General features: G+C 44.1%; 1 protein-coding gene across 1 annotated transcript in view; it reads right to left on the reverse strand.

Annotated features, from left to right (window-relative positions):
* Nucleotides 1–10,066, reverse strand: part of SLC11A2 (solute carrier family 11 member 2) — a 31,946-nt gene extending 21,880 nt beyond the window's left edge. The window contains exon 1 of the mRNA XM_082850892.1: nt 10,012–10,066. The gene's annotated coding sequence lies outside the window, so the exon portion shown is untranslated. The remainder of the gene's footprint in view (nt 1–10,011) is intronic.
* Between the last annotated feature and the right edge of the window lie 9,641 nt (nt 10,067–19,707).

The raw sequence follows: 19,707 nt of genomic DNA on the forward strand, positions 1-19,707 counted from the left end.
GATCCCAAAACTACTGACTAAATCCAACCCCTCTTTCAGCCAGTTACAATAGCACCTCACCTAAATGGGATTTACACATCCGACCACTCAGTAGCGGTGCCACTTGGATTCCAATCACAGCACAGCTCCTAGGCCCCACTCAGAGCCTTTTTACTTTTATTTTACATATAATCTAAGAAGCCAGGATAACACACAATAAACTGGAAACCACAAATCAGATCTGGGACTATGGCTCTTACAGGGAAAGTCTTGGGCTATTTGATATGAGGCAACTTCCTTATACTTCAATCAGCTCTGAGAACATTATTATGAAGAATATTACTGGGAGGACTTCCCTGGTGGTCCAATGGTTAAGACTACACGCTCCCAACGCAGGGGGCCTGTGTTCGATCCCTGGTCAGGGAATTAGATCTCGCATGCTGCAACTAAAAGATCCCACATGCTGCAATGAAGATCCCGCGTGCTGCAACTAAGACCCGGCATAGCCAAATAAGTATTTTAAAATATATATATATTATTGGGAATTCCCTGGTGGTCCAATGGTTAGGACTCCGTGCTTTCACTGCCAAGGGTGCAAGTTCGATCCCTGGTCAGGGAACTAAGATCCCACAAGCCACACAGAGCACCATCCTCCCCCGGTCCCCGCCAAAAAAAAGAATATTATTATTGGGAGTTCTCTGGTGGCCTAGTGGTTAGGATTCTAGGCTTTCACTGCTGTGGCCCGGGTTCAACCCCTGGTTGGGGAACTGAGATCCTGTAAGCTGCACATTGCAGCCAATAAATAAATTAATTAATTAAAATAGGAAGAAGTGCAAAAAAGCATTAACAGTGGTTATTTTTTAAAAGAATACTAACATTATATTATTATTAAGAATAACTCAAGTTTCTAATTGCAGCCCTACTCACGAAGAACCGATTCAATTAGATTACTTTTGTACTGATGACTGATATCCTGTTTCAGAAGGCACAGAAGTGTTTAACACATGTGAGTAAAATTCCTATCCAAAACAGGCCTTTAAAACTTATATTTAAAAAGCAAGGGGCTTCCCTGGTGGCACAGTGGTTGAGAGTCCGCCTGCCAATGCAGGGGACACGGGTTCGTGCCCCGGTCCGGGAAGATCCCACATGCTGCAGAGCGGCTGGGCCTGTGAGCCATGGCCGCTGAGCCTGCGTGTCTGGAGCCTGTGCTCCGCGATGGGAGAGGCCACAACAGTGAGAGGCCCGCGTACCGCAAAAAAAAAAAAAAAAAAAAAAAAAAAAAGCAGGACTTCCCTGGTGGCACAGTGGTTAAGAATCCTCCTGCCAATGCAGGGGACATGGGTTTCGAGCCCTGGTCTGGCAAGATCCCACGTGCCGCAGAGCAACTAAGCCCATGTGCCACAACTAATGAGCCCGCACTCTAGAGCCCGCGAGCCACAACTACTGAGCCCGCATGCCACAACTACTGAAGCCCACGTGCCTAGAGCCCGTGCTCCACAACAAGAGATGCCACCGCAATGAGAAGCCTGTGCGCTGCAACAAAGTGTAGCCCCCGCTCGCCACAACTAGAGAACGCCCGCGTGCAGCAATGAAGACCCAACGCAGCCATAAATAAATAAATAAATAATTTCTTTTTTTAAAAAAAAAAACAAATTGAGATAGTAGTGTGTTTTTCCCCAAGTCTGAAATGTGAAAAGGTGTTAAATAATTTTAAACAGAAATATCTCAAGATAAAATTTTTAATAATTACTATTAGTATTTTAAGTGATCACTCCCATAATTACTTATAGAGCCGATAAAATACAAGAAGTCTGGTTTTCTCTGTGAAGTCTCAGAAATATAGTATTCCAAGAGAGGAAATGATTCTAGATTCCAACATTTTTTTTTTTTGGCAGCACCTCTCGGTTTGTGGGATCTTACTTCCCTGACCAGTGATCAAACCAGGGCCCCGGCACTGAAAGCACCGAGTCCTAACCACTGGGCCGCCAGGGAATTCCCTAGATTCCAACTTTCTCATCAAAACATTGAGTCAACAAACTATAAACTCCACTGTTTATAGTGTCTAGAGAATATAACTAGGGCAGGGAATAGAGGGTCAGTATGCTTGGTGTGCTGCACAGTATTTAAGTCTCCATGAAAATTTAACACCCATAAGGAAGCAGTAAGTTAAGAGTAAGACAGTTTTGCTCTCTAGGACCATACCACCAGGTCATTTCAGTCATTTAATTACGTTAAGAAAAAGATCGGGCTGACCCGGTGGAGCAGTGGTTAAGAATCCACCTGCCAGTGCAGGGGACACGGGTTCGAGCCCTGGTCCGGGAAGATCCCACATGCTACGGAGCAGCTAAGCCCGTGCGCCACAACTACTGAGCCTGCGCTCTTGAGCCCTCGAGCCACAGCTACTGAGCTTGAGTGCCACAACTACTGAAGCCTGCGCGCCTAGAGCCCATGCTCCGCAACAGAAGCCACCACAATGAGAAGCCCGCACACAGCAACGAAGAGTAGCCCCTGCTTGCCGCCAACTAGAGAAAGCCCGCACGCAGCAACAAAGACCCAATAAATCAGCCAAAAATAAATAAATAAAAAGAAAATTTAAAAAAAAGAAAAAGATCAAGTGGAGATACAAGCAACAAGAATCAACCCAGCAGTACTCTGATAACTATGATTAACACTGCTTTGATATTCTAGCTCACCCCCAATCACTAAGTGTCACCTTTTCTTAAAGCCAGTAAGTTTCCTCCTCTCGAACAGCAATCGACAGCAGGAAAAAAATGGCACTCATGGTTCAATGTAATAACTATTTTACCTGATTCCTTATCAAAAGTTGTAAGACTATTTAAAAGATAAGAATGCTAATTACATTTTCTGTCTAAATGTCAAAAGCCTACATATCCTTTGACGCAGCAATTCCATTTCTAAGAATGCATACTAAAGAAACAGTACCACAGGAAGTATGTGCAAGAATATTTCCCACAGCACTGTTTGTAGTGTAAAAAGACCGAAACAACCTAGTACATTTATAGGATGGAATGCCATAAATAAGGCAGATCTATATGGATTAATAGGAAACAATCTCCAAGATATACTGTGAAGTTAAAAACCCAGTTTATAGAACAGCATGCTATCATTTATGTAGCAAAAAAGAGAGAAAGAGAGAAAGAGAGAGAGAGAGAGAGAGAATACACACATACATGTACAGACGATATCCAAAGGACATGCCAAAAACTGGTATTGCCGTCCCTAAGAGGAAGCAGTGGGGGAGCACAAGAGGTCAGGCGAAAAGGAAGACCTCTCACTGAATATACACTGTATACGGTTTTGCACTTAAAAAATTTTTTTTTACCATGTACCTGTATTGTTTATTTTTTTAAAACATAAAGGTCACATAGGTTTACTCAGTTTCTCAACGAACACCTCAGGGACGTTCAGTTTCTCAATGAACACTTCAGGGACTTACCAGTTCTCTCTGATAAAGCTTCACAATGCACAATCAGAGATCTGAAGCCTCTGGTTAGCAGGCATATATGGCCTCAAGCTTAACTTACTACTACTTTGACTCAGTGTGCAAACAACCAAGCTCTGAAAATTGTGATTTGGAAGTTTCACCTGAATGCAAAGAATTAGAAAAATTCTCCTCAGGAAAGTGTTTCCTGACTCCCTAATTTGGGTTAAACGGCCCTCTTTCATGTTCCCCCAAAGCACCTGCTGCTTCTACTATCATATCACCCTATCCTGAAAGCATTTATTCCCTAATACTATTCTTGCAACTCGTCTGTAAGTCTGAAATTATATCAAAATAAACAATTATACCGCCCCAAACACATACTAGCTATAATAAATGCCGAACATTTAATTAATAATAATTCCATGTGTTCTCTTATCATTTACAAGAACTCTAGAAGAACAATTTGGATAGCCCAAATCAGTTTTTAAAATTGCCACCAAGAGGACTTTCCCGGTGGCGCAGTGGTTGAGAGTCCGCCTGCCGATGCAGGGGACACGGGTTCGTGCCCCGGTCCGGGAAGATCCCACATGCCGCGGAGGGGCTGGGCCCGTGAGCCATGGCCACTGAGCCTGCGCGTCCGGAGCCTGTGCTCCGCAATGGGAGAGGCCACAGCAGTGAGAGGCCCGCGTGCCAGCAAAAAAAAAAACAAAAAATTGCCACCAAGAAAGTATGAAATACTGAGTATTAAAGCACATATATAACTTCAACTTAAACGTTTTCCCCCTATGGTTAAAAAGAAGTTTGAATTTAAATTAATTTTTTTCTTATAAAATTCTTCTACAGAGAGCAAAGGCACCGCAAACCATTTCACTGATTTTAGAATTGCGTTCATTGTTGCAAAGGTCTCCCTAAAATTAATTTTAAGTTTCGGAGAGGAATGTCTTTGAACAGTCCTCTAATTCCTCTCCCCTTTTTTCCTCCCCCCACCTTGTATAAATAAAATCAGAGACAACATTAAGTAGGAAAAGAAGTTTCATAGAGGCAACTAGAGAAGTGTGCATGGAATCAATTGATTAATGTGACCAGGAAGGGCTTCCCTGGTGGCGCAGTGGTTGAGAGTCCGCCTGCCGATGCAGGGGACACGGGTTCGTGCCCCGGTCCGGGAAGATCCCACATGCCGCAGAGCGGCTGGGCCCGTGAGCCATGGCCGCTGAGCCTGCGCATCCGGAGCCTGTGCTCCGCAACGGGAGGCCGCAACAGTGAGAGGCCCGTGTACCGCAAAAAAAAAAAAAAAAAAAAGTGAACAGGAATGTTTAAAGTTGCTGCCAAAGCCATCTCTTCTCCCTGTTGATGTTTCCTAAGCCAACGTTCAGTGCCATGCTGGTGACAAAGTGGAAACTGCCAGATGTACAGGCTTTAAAAAGTGATCCCCAAGTTGTTTATTAGAGAATAAAAAGGAGCTGTGATAAAAAAACAATTCCATTTGTTTTGAAGAAAATGTAAAGATTTCCAGATCCTTCTAAAATTCCCTTTTCTCTAAAGGTCTACTTTTAAGGCTAAAGCACTTGATATTCCTACTAAATCATGACTGTTCATCTAACATCTATGCTGTGCAAGATGTTCTTCATGAAGGTGAGCTCCTGCCCCTGATGACTGGGAGTCAACAAAACTGAAATATTCAGTGGTTCAAACAGATCTAACTGCTGTCTGAACCCTACGTATTTTAATAAGGAATATTACTAGCCATTTTTTAAAATGAGAAATTATTACTTCCTCTGTTTTTCCATTCCAGGTCAATAAAGAAGCACCAATTTCCGAGTCTTTCCATCAGGATATACATCTAATTAATTCCAAAACTCAATTTGCCCCCACTGGGGATGATGGGAGAGAAACAGCTTAGAAAAGCCATGTGAATTTCTAAATTATAATTGAGGATGTGAAGTTTGGAATTATTTTTTCAATTTGAATAAAAAATAATCCTATTTTTCTCTCATTAAAATGAATTTGATATAAAATGACAAAATGAAAACAAGGTTGGAGACAGATTACATCTACTTCCTGACATAAGAACAAAGCGAAAAGCCCCTCTGGTGTTAGTTTAAGAAAAAGGCCTGGAAACTCTAATCCCCTCTACCTAAGTGAGTAATATTTCGGTAAGCTGAAAGTCACACAAGCACACCCAGTTCATAAAGTACAAACAGTGTTGCTATTGTACAATGTGCTTAACACACATCAGATCCTCTCTCTCTCTCTCTGGCACAATGGCCACTGAGACAGACTGCTCATGTTACTGACTTTGTATTCCATAGTAATAATCTCAAAATTGGAGACACCTCCCTTAGTCTACCAGAGAACTACAATTTTCAGCTCAGCATCAAGTTTGCCACTTCCACCTGAGTTAGACTTTTGAAAATCTGTTTGACGGTTGAAAGGAAAACCTGACATGGAGAACATCTAATGATAAAGAAAGAAGAGAAAGAGAAAATCTTAAGCAGCAAGACTTAGAGGAGAGAGGGGGTAAGATAAGGGGAGGAAGAGTACAGTTGATAATAAAACCGGCTGCCTGGGTGTCAAAGATGATAACAGTGGGGAGAAACGTGGCCAGGCTGTCAAGAAGTACTGAACTTTTAGACAAAAATATCACCCATCAACCAGAGACTTCAGAATTACAAGGGCCCAATTAATACCCGTTAAACAGAGCTCTTCACTTTCTCTGCTCAGAGCTCTGAGGCTTAGCCAGCTTCAAATCTCCTTGACTGCTCACACATCAGGGTCACTAATATCTTACTTCCAGAAACTATAACTTGGTCTTTGTTCCTCCCGACTCTCACAGTGTGAGGCTTCCCCCGATTTCCTCCCAACCTGAAGTTTACAGCACTGCATTTCCCTTTCGCGGCCCAACCTGGCCTCCTGGCGTGACACATCTACCCCGGAACACAACTCCGAGCTCTGTGAAAATTTCAAAGACCTCTTTACAATGAAGTAAGAAAGTCTATTAAATCAGTCTATACCCACTTCTTGCCTCAGAAAAAAAGTGCTTTGCCCTTATACTTGCTTAAGTAGCTGTTCTCTGGCAAATGTGAAGAAAGATTATTATTAGATTACATTCAACTTATTTATTCCAATGACAGATACTGGCCCCCCAATGCAGACTGACCTTAACAATTTTAAGTACATATCTTCCTCAACGTTTCTTTGCTTAAAGCAAAGAAAAACTGTCTGTAAAGACAGACAATACATATAAGATTCTCCAGCCTCATACATGCCTCCTTCCGCTCTTTGGAACCTGCTACAAGTTCAATAGTTAACGTGTAGCCTCCTTTCATTACCTAGGAATTTTAATAGACACTTGATTGTTAGTGATAAATGGGACCAAAACAAACAAAAATAACCCACACAAGATGACCTACTAGCAATAAGCACAAAGACAAGCCTGAGAACCCTAATTTCCTAATTTAAGTCTTTACTGGGAACTGGTCCTTACACTAAAAAATGTAAGTTACTCTGACCTTAAATTAAAAGTGGAAGACTTCCCTGGTGGCGCAGTGGTTAAAAAATCTGCCTGCCAATGCAGGAGACCCAGGTTCAAGCCATGGTCTGGGAAGATCCCACATGCCTCGGAGCACCTAAGCCCATGCGCCACCACTACTGAGCCTGAGCTCTAGAGCCCGCAAGACACAACTACTGAGCCCACGTGCCACAACTACTGAAGCCCGCGCACCTAGAGCCTATGCTCCACAACAAGAGAAGCCACCGCAATGACAAGCCTGCGCACCACACGAAGCCTAGCCCCTGCTCACCACAACTAGAGAAAGCCTGCGCATAGCAACAAAGACCCAACGCAGCCATAAATAAATTAATTTTTTAAAAAGTGTAAGAGGAACTAGACAATAAATATATTTTTATCATCCCTGGCCAACTGTTTTATATTCCATTCTGATGTTATTATAGTTCATAATACATTGTTGTTTTATTATATCCATGATATTCCTGATGATACCCGGAGGCCTTGTCTTTGTGTCTCCAGGGGCCAATAAATGTTAATTGTTCAATACATGTCTGTTACATTATCAAAAGAATAAATGGCCTCGGATGGGTGAGACAACAAGGATCTAGGACTTCTAACTCCTTACATTCGGTACAGTCAAATACTCCCTGCCTCTTCTTTTCCAAAATATTTTATTAAAACCAGAGGGACTCACATGATAAAGATGACAACAATATTAAGGCAAAAGGTCTTCCCTTTCTGCCTCAAACACTCAACTCTTTAAAGGTGTCACTCCCTGTCCTTATTAAAGCACAGAGGTTTCACAAAGACACTGTCCTCCACTCTCACCAAGGCAACATCCAACTTTCAACCTTATACAAGTACTAAACTATCTTACTCCAAAGCTAAATAACTAAACTCACACTATGTGTACTTCAGTCAAACTGGGCCAGCAAGACTGTGCAGTAAGCGATGTTCTTTTTAGTAAACTCAAAGTTTCTCATTTTGTGATTAGTTCCCAGTAATGCTACCTATATAAACAGCAGCTTTCTTGGAAGGGAAGAACTGGAAGACAAAAAAGTCTTCCATTAGAGCCTTCCGGACAGTACCAAGAGAATCTGAGAGGGACTTTTAAGCTCACAGAAAGGGCATAAGTATGGCAGCAGACATACACAGTAAGGAAACAGGGAATAAAGATGTCTTTGATTCCACAGCACCCACCCAAGCTCTTAGCACTATAAGTCAAGTAGAAAAGATGCTGCTTTGTATCAATAGATACGACTCTCTAACCTCTAACCTTCACTTCACTGAGTCAAAACTGAACCAAAGCTGCTTAGGAGCTCTGTGGAGTATTCCAAGGGATCACCGCTGATTTCCTAACAGTAGAGGAAGATTAGATTAGAATTAGAATTAGAATGGGGAAGATTAGAAGCTTCCCCATTCACTACCAGAAGTGCTGCCAGGCTGCCCAGAAATTCCCCGCCCAAGTCCCAGCCGTCCGGGAAACATGAGAAACCAAGAATGCTGTAATCATGGCCTTTTTGGTATTGGGTCCAAAAAAAACTGTGTCTAGGCCAAGACTGTAAATGAAATATCATCCAATGAAAAACTAAACAGTCAAAGAAGTTTTCATTTACCCAACACAGCTATCATGGACAGACCCAGTACTGTATAGAGGAAGTTTCCAAACTTATTTAATGATAAACACCCAGCAGAAAACCTCTAGTCACACGTTAACTATACTATAGCCTCAGATCATGAATGACGTGGATGGAAAACAGGCCTAAGGGTTCATTGGCAATAGGCTCACAGGAATTTGAAGAAGGATAAGTAATAAGGTCAGAATTCTTTTAGTGTGGAATCTTTTAGGGGGAAGAAGGCACTTGTAGGTAATAATAAAACTCTTAAATGCCAGGAATTGTTCTAAGCACTTTAAGAATATTAACACATTTAATACTCACCACCAACTCTTTAAGATTGATATTATCAATCCCCATTTTAAGTATGTGGAAACAAAAGAACAAAGAAGCACCTTGCTCAAAGGTTTACAGAGCCAAGAAGTGCTGCAAACTAGTCGGGGTTCAGATTCCACTGGAGTCAAGGTAGAAACACAGTGTCCCCTGGTTTCACCAATATTCACTAGAATTATGACCTCTGGAAACCCGTCTCCTCTTGCCTCTCCTTCCATATAATTTTTGCTTTTGCTTTCCACTTTAAAGAGATGTCACATTCCCTTAACTTCATAACGCTCCTTTGAAAGCAGTGCACGATATGAGAGTATCTTCACTTGACACACAGGAAATTCCAAGCCCAGGTTCCCCAACTTCTCCCCCAATGATGCTCTTTGAAATAATCTGATATATGAAGGGAATTTGGGGAAACCAAGTGAAAATGAACCCAAAGGCGTAACATCAAAAAAATTAGCATAGCTTTAAAAGCAGGGACATATGAAACCAAACAGATGGAGAGCTGCCACCCCACTCACATACCGTGCACAATAATGCCCCCTACAAAGGTGCCTGGAGGCTGCACAAACAGCCCTAAAACCAATCTACACACAAGTACTCAGCGGCCTGCCCAGGCCCCTCACACGAAGGCGCTCCCTGGATGTCGGCTGAAGTAAAATGAATTCTTTTGTTGAAGTGGGGCGAAGGGAAGCCCAGGGAGCAGACGGGCGCCAGGTCTCCGCAGATAAGAAGGCGGCCGCGGGGACCTTGCCCCGTGGCCGTCGGCCTCTTCCGCGGCGTGAAACGGGGTCAGCGCACCGTCGATCACGGGTCCCGGCCCCGCGGCTGGTGCGGCCGCGGGTTCGGCCATTTCTCTTAGGCCGCGAAGGGAAAGGGGTGAGGCCGCTGCAACCTCTGGCGTTTTCTTCCCGCCCCCCCGCTCCCTCCTCTCGGTCTTCCTTCGAATAATGCGGCTCCATCTGGACCCCGCGCCCAGGCCCTCAAAGCCCGTGCCGCCCCTCGCAGCCCCGCTCGGCGCCCCGCACGCCCCATTCTGGCCCCGGCGCCAGCTCCCAGGGCAGCCCTCCATCCGGGGAACCCGGGGAAAGCCGGGCGTCCGCGTGACCTCTGACCTGCCCTGCACCCCACCTTACCGGCTCAGCAACCACCTGACAGTCTGTCCCCGCGCCAGAGGCTCCATACCCCGGGAACCAGTGCCACGCCAGCCTACCCCCTACACGCCCCGCGATTGGCCGACAGGACCGCAGCTGCACCTTCCTATTGGCTGGATTCTCCGTATTCCCCTCGGCTGCCGGCGAGCAAGGCGGGCCGACGGCAAATTCCGGGGCTCCGCCCTCCCCAGGTCAGGCTGGAGGCGGGGCCACGGCGGCCCGGGCGGGAGCTGTCTCCTGCAGAGCTAGTGCTCGCGCTGGTCCAACCCACAGTGTGGGTTGGAGTCTTCCACCCCGCGGGCAACCTGCAGACACGTTAAGTTTCCTGCTGTAGTTCGCCGCGGCCTCACGTTAGGTCCTGGAAATCAAGATCATTTCTTCTGAGACGCGGCTCTGTGAGAGATACAGCTCCATCCTACAAAGTATAGCCACCTGGCAGGACCATTTCCTCTCGCCCCCAGAGCCACATCATAGTATCTGCTGCCCCACCAACAGCACCCCACACCTGGGAGGAACCGCGAAACATCAGCTAGTGCAGCCATTTCGGCTGCATCAGTTGCCCTATTCCCAAGCTTCGGTAATGAATTGTTTTCCGCTCTCCTACGCAGCTGCCTCACTTCTTCCCCCAAACTTTATTCTCCATCTACCCAAAAGTAGTGCCACTCCATCCGCAGTTTCAATCTCACATACCAGAGTCTTTCTCTGAAGATGATGACCAGACTTGTGGTGCTTTAGAGTGGAGAAAATAGTCTGACTAACCACCCTAATTTTCTACAGTGTCGTTTAGAGCTAACAGAAACATTCTTAGACACCCCTCTCCCCGCGCCCCCCATCGCCCCCATAACTGCTTATCTAACCAAGTCACAGGCCTAGAGAGGAAAAGCATAAACCCCTCCAACATCTTTCTTCCTGTAAAAACTGCTAGGAGAAATTTTTATTAGTTGGTAAAAGAGTCCAAGAGAAGAGGAAAGGAGAGTAAACTGCAAAAAGGAAAATCCAAATAAAGTACAAAGTAAAAACAAATTCAAGGACCCAAAAAAACTGGGCTGAGCATCATCAGTTATCTGGTACAGGCTAGTTTCCATACAGAATTTCTCCTAGAGAGAAAAGAAAATGCACAAATTAGTTCTGAGAATCTCTCTACAGCACATATGGGGAGTTTCAGAAAGGCTTGATGAAGTCCCTCCAGACCAGAACCTTTCCTTTGGGAACTTCTACTGCAACTAGAAAATAAAATGGCTGGAGCCATCCTTCTCTCGTTCCAGGTCTGCTCAGGTGGGCAACTTCCCTGGGCTGTTGCATACTTACTTGCTGGCTACTTACTTAGCTCTATGTGTGGAGCTGCCTCCTTCTTAAGCTGTTTCTTCATCGTGCAGGCTGGGTTTAACTTTTCCCAGTGCCGGCTCCTGTCTCCTGCCTCTATATATGCACACAAATGTGCCTCCCCTTGGTTAGATAAGGGCACTTTAGGCTGCTCTGGGCAGCACATTGTTAAAGACACCGCATGGAATTTCAAGAAGCAAACCACACCCTTCAAAGCATAAATTTCATCTTTGACCTCTCATGAAAAGGGAAGCATATATACCTGCCACTCCTGGGTATTGATGAACAATGAATTGCATTTGAAAACTTTTATTCTAAGATTTCATCTCTGTCTCATTTCACAGGAGCTAGAGGCAGGCCTGTGTGTGCCAGTGGTTGAAAGGGGTGGAGAAAAAGGAATTGCTTTCCTTCAGGACGCCACTCCCCTTGGAGGGAAGCTGGTTTGGGCACTTGAACCAGGGCTGCATGTGCACTAGGACTCTGCTCCCCTGAGACGTAAGCTGAAACCAATTAACCCCAAGCCTGACAGTCCAGATATTTTCCACATAGGTATGTGCAGCACCAATGCAATTATAGGCAGTCTCAGAGTATGGGCGAAAATGCCACCCAGTCCATCCCTTGGGATCGGAAGGACCCGCTGGCATCAGCCTGGTCAATCAGTGATCCACAGGTGGACAACAAAGCCACACAAACCCAGGACTCTGTTCCTGATGTCAAAGGGAAAAAGAAAAAACACCTGAGACTGACAAAAAAAAAAAAAAAAATCCAGAGCAAGCCAGGATTTCTCAATCCAGGAAGAGAGGAGCTGGAAAAAAAAAGGGGGGGGGGCGTGGAATTTGCCTCAGACAAATATAGTTTAGTACGCCAGCTGGAGGCAAAGCTGGAAAGGAGAGGCATTGGAGTGGGGTGAGGAGAATGGGTAGGATACTGGAAGGAGGACCTTGCTGGCTTCAGGAAGTTTTCTGGTAGTTTTAAGGAAAATCTGCTTAAAAAACATATGCAATAAATGTGATAGAAAAAATTACGTTAGAATGGAAAAGAAAGAAAAGCAGCAATCAATTCATATCCATCTTCTAGCAAGAGGCTCTAGTGCCTACACAGAACAGCCATAGAGTCAGTAGAAGGAACTATGGATCTTCTGTCCTCGACCCAAGATGAAGATCTCTTCATTCAAGTACTAAAAGTCATCTCATTACAACTTGACCTATCTCTTTGTCCTTGTTCTACAGCAGACAAGTTCCCTAAGGCAAAACTGCCTTAGAGGGCTTCCCTGGTGGCTCAGTGGTTGAGTGTCCGCCTGCCGATGCAGGGGACACGGGTTCGTGCCCTGGTCCGGGAGAATACCACGTGCCGCAGAGCGGCGGGGCCCATGAGGCATGGCCACTGAGCCTGCGCATCCGGAGCCTGTGCTCCGCACCGGGAGAGGCCACAACAGTGAGAGGCCCGCGTATCGCAAAAAAAAAAAAACAAAAAAAAAAACTGCCTTAGATTGGGGCTCAATTTGTTCCCCTTCATGGGAAAGTAGAAGAAAAAAAGAAGAAATATGAAATCACCCATGAACTAACCTGTTGCAGGAAAAGGCCCTATTTTGGTTTAGGACTTCCAAAATAGGAATGCATTTTACAATGAGACTCTACCATAGCCCCCTCTATTGCCTCAGGAATTGCTCCCAACGTACACACTCCACTCTTTCCTACTAGATCCCCACTGTTCACTTATAGTAACTGACAACATTAATGGAATTCTTATTATGTATCAAACCCCATATTTAACACGTTATAAACAGGAATTAATCCTTGCAATAAATTTGTGAGGCAAGAACTGTAATCTTTATTTTGCATATTAGGAACCTGAGTCTAAGGGAGGTTAAGTAACTTGCCTAAAGACACACAGCAAGTTAGTGACAGAGCCAGGCTTTGAACACAAATTGGTTAGATGCAAGAGCCAGCACTCCAGCTACCATACCATAATGCCTCCATCTTACACACCTAAAACAATTCGCTTCCATTCAAATCTCTAGCTCGGAAATGATCTCTTTTATAAAATCCTATTAATGTAAATTCACTGATCATTCCACATTACCACGATAGCCAACTGATTTCTAAATAGATGTGAATATGTATCTGCATTATGTGTGCTCTTTATTTAAACAGGAGACTTTTCCTCCCATAGTCACCTCCCATCCATTCTCCAAGTATTCTTTTTCATGCTTTTGTTTTCCCCAAAACAACTGTCTGAAATTAACTCCTTCCAACCCTCCCTTTCTGTTGGAGGACGCAGGCAACAAAAAGTGCCCATCAAACTGAGAAAGCACCTCGAGACACAAAAGCAAGGCACGCAGCTCCATATAATCAATGGATCAGTTTATTATATGGTAACTTACTCACAGGGTGGGATTGGGCAAATAACGATCCAGAGGCATTCGCAACTGCGCTCCACACCACCAAAGGGCCGTTGGGACAATTTTACAGTTAACCTAGGGTATGGGGGTAGGTGCTCGAAACAGGATGTGCATTCCTAAGCCAAGATTTACGAATGGGTAACAAGTCTCGAGGGAATACATCAGCGAAGGTTGTTGTCATTGTTTGGGGACCAACAGAGCATCGGGGCCACCTGGTCCTAATGATTATAAAAAAATATCTATTAACTACAAACCACTTGGTAACAGGGAAGTGATTCACGGCACAGTACAGTCCTGGGTTGGGTCAGGGGAAGGACAAGAGGAACTGTAAGGGTCAAGATGGCGTCAGTTACGCTAACAGCCATATACCTTCCTTACCTGGAAAACTCATTATTGTTGTAGTTACTGCTATTGTTATAGCTTCCACTAAAATATCCCCGTGTTGGAGCATTCCCTGACTCCTCCAGGCAGCATTAGCTCTACATTCTGTCTGCTACCCAAACACTCCTTACTCTACTCTAGCCCCAACTCATTCTGAATATATTTATTGAAAATAACTACACACCAGGCAGAGGATGGGTGGTACAGATACAACACAAATAAGATAAGCACAGCCCCTTAGTGGGTTAATATTTGTGTGCTTTCTTCTCCCACTAAAATGTGAACTTCTCAATAGGGGCGATTATCTTATCTTTGTACACCAGGTGCTAACAAAAGCCAGATACATAGGAGGTGTTCCATAAATATATTATCCCATTTTTTAATATGTTATGGCTGTCAGGCAATGAAGACAAATAACTAGGCTATATCTGTTTATATTTATGTTTCTATTTCCAAAATTGAGTCTTCCTCTATCCTGAAAATATTCTTCCCTGTGATAATGCTGGAATGCACAGGAAGGATCCCCTTTGAGAAAGAAGGACTTATTACCCCTGTTTGGAGTGGGGATGCTGCTGGCCTCAGGCCTCACGTCAGGCCCCTTTCTCAGGCAGCCCACATCAAATGACTGATCTATGTGGGAATGTAAAGATTCATCCCTCTCATCCCAACCGGGACAGCTCTGAAGGTTGGCTAAGCCTTTATCCTGTATCACAGCTCAACTTCTCCTGTGCAGACTGCTTCCTTCCCTTCCCTTAGTGTCTATCCCAAGATCACTTCCTAATAAACATACTGCCTCCATCTTGGAGTTGGCTTCCCATCCTACTACTTTCTGTATCCGGAAATTAATGTGTCTGAAAAAGTGATCTGCACTCCTCTACTTCCTTAACACTCATTTTTCCACCATTTTGTGATCCACCCTAGAAATTACTTTCTCGTTAGCTAATTGAGATCATCATTGCCAAGTAGAGTCAGAACCCACGAACTCTTCAACTTTCTCCATATTTGAAAGGTGCTACCATTCCACTTACAACTCTTTCTTCGGCTTCCATCACACTCTACTCTTTGGGTCGTTTGAATTGCTCTTTCCCTACTACCTTCAACTGGGACTTTTCTTCCTCCTACTCCTTACATGTAGGCATTCCTTAGGTTCACTCCTTTGTCGTCTTCTAATTCGAAACAATCTGTCTGCAGTTTCAACGTAATAATACTGGGGACCCACTCAGCATTAGAGACATTCATGGGACAGGTTAGAGTAAAAAGAACAGCCTCTTAAGGGTAAAATAGACCTGGATTCCAGGTCAAGCCAACTGAGAAACCATGGGTAAATTATTAAATCTTTGTGTTCCATTTCTTTATCTGAACTGGGTACAATACCAGCCTCATAAGGATGCTCGCCATATTTTTTATTCCCCAAATGCACCAATGTTCTCTTTTCCCTTCCTGTCTTTTCACATATTGTGCCTATGCTGCAACATTCTTGCTCTGTCTATCCTTCATCTAGCTAACTCCTACTCACCATTGATATCTCACTTTAGATGTTCCTTCCTCCAGAAAGGCCTCTGTGATCCCAATATCTGCGTGAGGTATGTCTTCTGTGACACCGTATAGTGTATTCTTCCCTTTCCCGTAGCGCTATCCCATGGAATTGCTTGGGCTGTTTGTCTCTAATCCTCTTTGAGGGCCAGGACTTTGTCCTGTTCACTCCTGTATCCTCAGGGAGGACTCCAAGGCTGGCAGCATCCCTTCACAGCCCCAGCACCATTTCACCTTCCTGAGGATGAGTCTTGAGGGCTACTCTCTGTAGCCTCTTTCCCCGAGCTACAGCTGCCACTTTGTCTCTCTTCCCGGATATCCAGCTGGAAAGTCAACATTGCTGTATCCCAAACTATCCTCCTCTCTGCTCAGACCATCTTGTTCTTACAATCTGCCTATATTTGCAGTTTCTGGGGCTTGAAAATGGAAAGTTCTCATGGATTCCTCATCCTCCCTCTCATCAAACGATGCCATGACTATAGCGTATCTGCACAAGGTCAGTTGTCCCTGTCTTTCTATTTCAGCTGTCACCTTCCTGCTTAGGCTTCCACTCCTCTGACCTCAACAACCTCAAGGTCCTCCTGATCAATCTGATCTTTTCTCTTCCCCACTTAGAAACTTCCAAAGGCTCCCTATTGCCTACAGAGAAGAGGAGAAGGAAGGGGAAGAGAGCACACATTAACTGAGTGTTAATGCCCACATTATCAAATTTAAATACAGAATAGATTTTTCGTCTGACATTCAAGGTTCCCCACACCATGGTTCCAGCCTTCTTTCCACCTCACCATCTCTCCACCATGTAAACCCTTCATTACAGTTGAATTTCATATTCTCTCCATCCTGAACACAACCTGGGCTTGCCTGACCCTGTGCCTTGGCTCCTACTGTTACCTCCACCCACACTTCGAGTATTGAAATCCTGTCCATTTTTCAAGACCTAACTCAAATGCGACCCACCCCTTAAAGCCTTTCCTGATTCTCATGGGATGTGACCTCTTCTGCTCCTGAATCTTTGTGCTTTTTTTGGCTCATATTTTTTCTTTTACTAATTATTTGTTTATTCTCTAATTTCTGCCACTAAGTTGTGAGCCTCATAAAGACAGTTGTACATTAATTTTATATCATTTACTGCACCTATCACATCATTAGTACTTAACAAGCATTTGAAATATTGAACTTTGGCTTGGATTTGACTTTATATATATATGTGATCTATAACAGTGCTTGTCAAACTGGGTCTCAATACATGATTGGATTATGAAATCAATTTAGTGCATCACAATCAGAATTTTTAAAAAATGGAATAGGAAGTATCAGAGACTGTCACAAGTACTAAGGTAGGTATTATTTTGTGAAACTTTATTTTAATAATGTGTGTGTGTGTATACTGGGTTGATGTAAAATTTCTTACTGTAGTAGTCTAAAAAAGGTGGAAAAACACCACTGTAATACATATGCATTATTTCAGCCAGCTGATTACAAGCTCCTTGATGAGAGAACAGACCTGGCAAACTCTACCCTTGCAATCTGTGAGAGCCAACCCTCCACACTGAACCCCGCTCATTCCAGGGAGCTGCCCTAGGGATTAAGACTCAAGGCAAGGAGCAATGTCCTGTCTTTAAGAGAGTTTCTCTTCTATTAAGAGAAAGAAAAAAAAATCAGGAAGAAACTCCACAGATACTTAAGAAAGCAGCTGAAGAGCCACAGACTAGGCTTTGAACTTAGAGCCAAATAACTACTTAGAGTTCTTGCTCTGCTATTTATTAGCTGTGTGTTGTTGGATAAATTGCTTGATTTCTCTGAGCTTCAGTTTAGCCTACTAAAAGAATATACCGTACCTCACATACTCATATTAAAATTAAGTGATACAACCACCTAGAGGGGTGGGATAGGGAGGGTGGGAGGGAGACGCAAGAGGGAGGGGATATGGGGATATATGTATACGTATAGCTGACTCACTTTGTTATACAGCAGAAACTAACACACCATTGTAAAGCAATTATACTCCAATAAACATGTTAAAATAAATAAATAAAAATTTTAAAATATATGTGATACATATATACAAGATTATTTTGTAAGCTATATAAATGTTCAAAAGTTTTAAGTAAAAACCTGCATGTGTCATTTAGTAAACAAGTGAAAACTGATGTAGTACAGCTAAATGTGCATTAGACATGATTTTCTTTCCTTTTTTTTTTTGGCTGCATTGGGTCTTCATTGCTGCGCACGGGCCTTCTCTAGTTGCAGCAAGTGGGGGCTACTCTTTGGTGTGGTGTGCGGGCTTCTCATTGTGGTAGCTTCTCTTGTTGCGGAGCACGGGTTCTAGGCATGCGGGCTTCAGTAGTTGTGGCTCGTGGGCTCTAGAGCGCAGGCTCAGTAGTTGTGACACTCGAGCTTAATTGCTCCACAGCATGTGGGATCTTCCCAGACCAGGGATCGAACACGTGTCCCCTGCATTGGCAGGACGATTCTTAACCACTGCGCCACCAGGTAAGTCCCATAATTTTTTTTTTTTTTGGCCACTCCTCACAGCTTGTGGGATATTAGTTCCCTGACTAGGGATCAAACCCGGGCCTGGTAGTGAGAGTGCCGAGTCCTAACCACTGGATCGCAGGGAATTCCTTTGTTTCGTTTTTTGATTACTAGTGATAGAAACCCAATTCAGAATGATTGTGTTCAAAGCAAACTGAATCACTCACGTTAACCAATGGTATAGCTAGCTTTGGGCAGGGCTTCATCTGGGGACTCAGATAATATCAACCAAGCTGCTGTCCACTTGTCTCTTTCTTTCTACCTCCCTCTCACTCTGGGCTCTACTTCAGTTCCAGGGCGGTTTTATTCTCAGACAGGTTCCGCCTGCATGGTGGGATGATGGCCACCATCTGCTCTGGGCTTGATGGAATCCTCCCCACCAGCAGGCAGAGTATCTTTTCCCCTATTGTTGCAGCAAAAATCTCAGGGCTCTGTCTGACACCTAGTTTGGGTTACGAGCCGAGTCTCAAACCAAAAATAGTGGTCAGGGGTGCCTGGGACATGAGCTGACCCTTGGAGTTAGAGGGTGAGTCACCTGGACTGAAAAAGAGATTGGTGAGGAGTCTTCTCAAGAGGTGGGGTCAGAGATTCAGAATGACCAAGTTTCCAAAGCTGAATAGGGTTAGTTTAGGAAGACATCTCGGTCTCTTCTATTTAATGTCACCATACAACATTAGAAAAAGGACACACAAACACATATGTTTGTTCCATTTCATTTGATTGCATTCATTTCATACAGCGTTGAGGATCTACTATGTGCCAGGTACTGTTTGGACATGGGAAAATAGCAGTGATCAAGACATACAAAGTTCCTGCTCAAGGAACTTACTTTCTGGGGACAGGGGAGCAAATAATGAACAAGTCAGTAAGCATATGTCAGGCAGTGATAAATTCTATTTAAAAAATAAATTTAAAGAGCAAGGTAAGGAGCAGCAAAAGCCAGCCGTGGGAGGTAAGGACTATTTCAGAGGGGCTGGTTAGGGGAGACCTCACCTTGAAGGATAAATCTGACCGAAGTGAGAGAGCAAGTCACATGAATAGCTATCTGGAGGAGAACTTCCAGGCAGAGGGAAAAGCAAGTATAAAGACCCTGAGACAGGGCCAATGAGTTCCCCCTGAGCAATACGTGTGCATTTAGCAACATACACATTTGCATGTGTGTGTGAACATATTAATCCTTTATTTTCCTACATTAGAACATTTGATAGTGATATTATGAGAGTGATATTAAACTGCAAAATCCATGGAGTCTTTCTAATATTGACTCAGCTAGGTAAGACATTTAGGAATCTTGCTGAATATGCAGATGTGCCTGGACTGAGAGTACCTTGAAGCAGGGGCTTCCTTTTTCCCACAGAGTCTGAACCCAGGAGAAGCTTAGTGAATGGTGCAGGTGGAATAACGAGCCATGTGCCACAAGAAACATCAAGGCTGATGGTAGAGATCGTGGGTGACCCTGCCAAAGCTGGGTGGGGAGACCTTCTCTCCAGGAGTGTCCTCACCTC

This window comes from Leucopleurus acutus (assembly GCF_964270905.1).
Source record: "Leucopleurus acutus genome assembly, chromosome: 11".
NCBI lineage: Eukaryota > Metazoa > Chordata > Mammalia > Artiodactyla > Delphinidae > Leucopleurus > Leucopleurus acutus.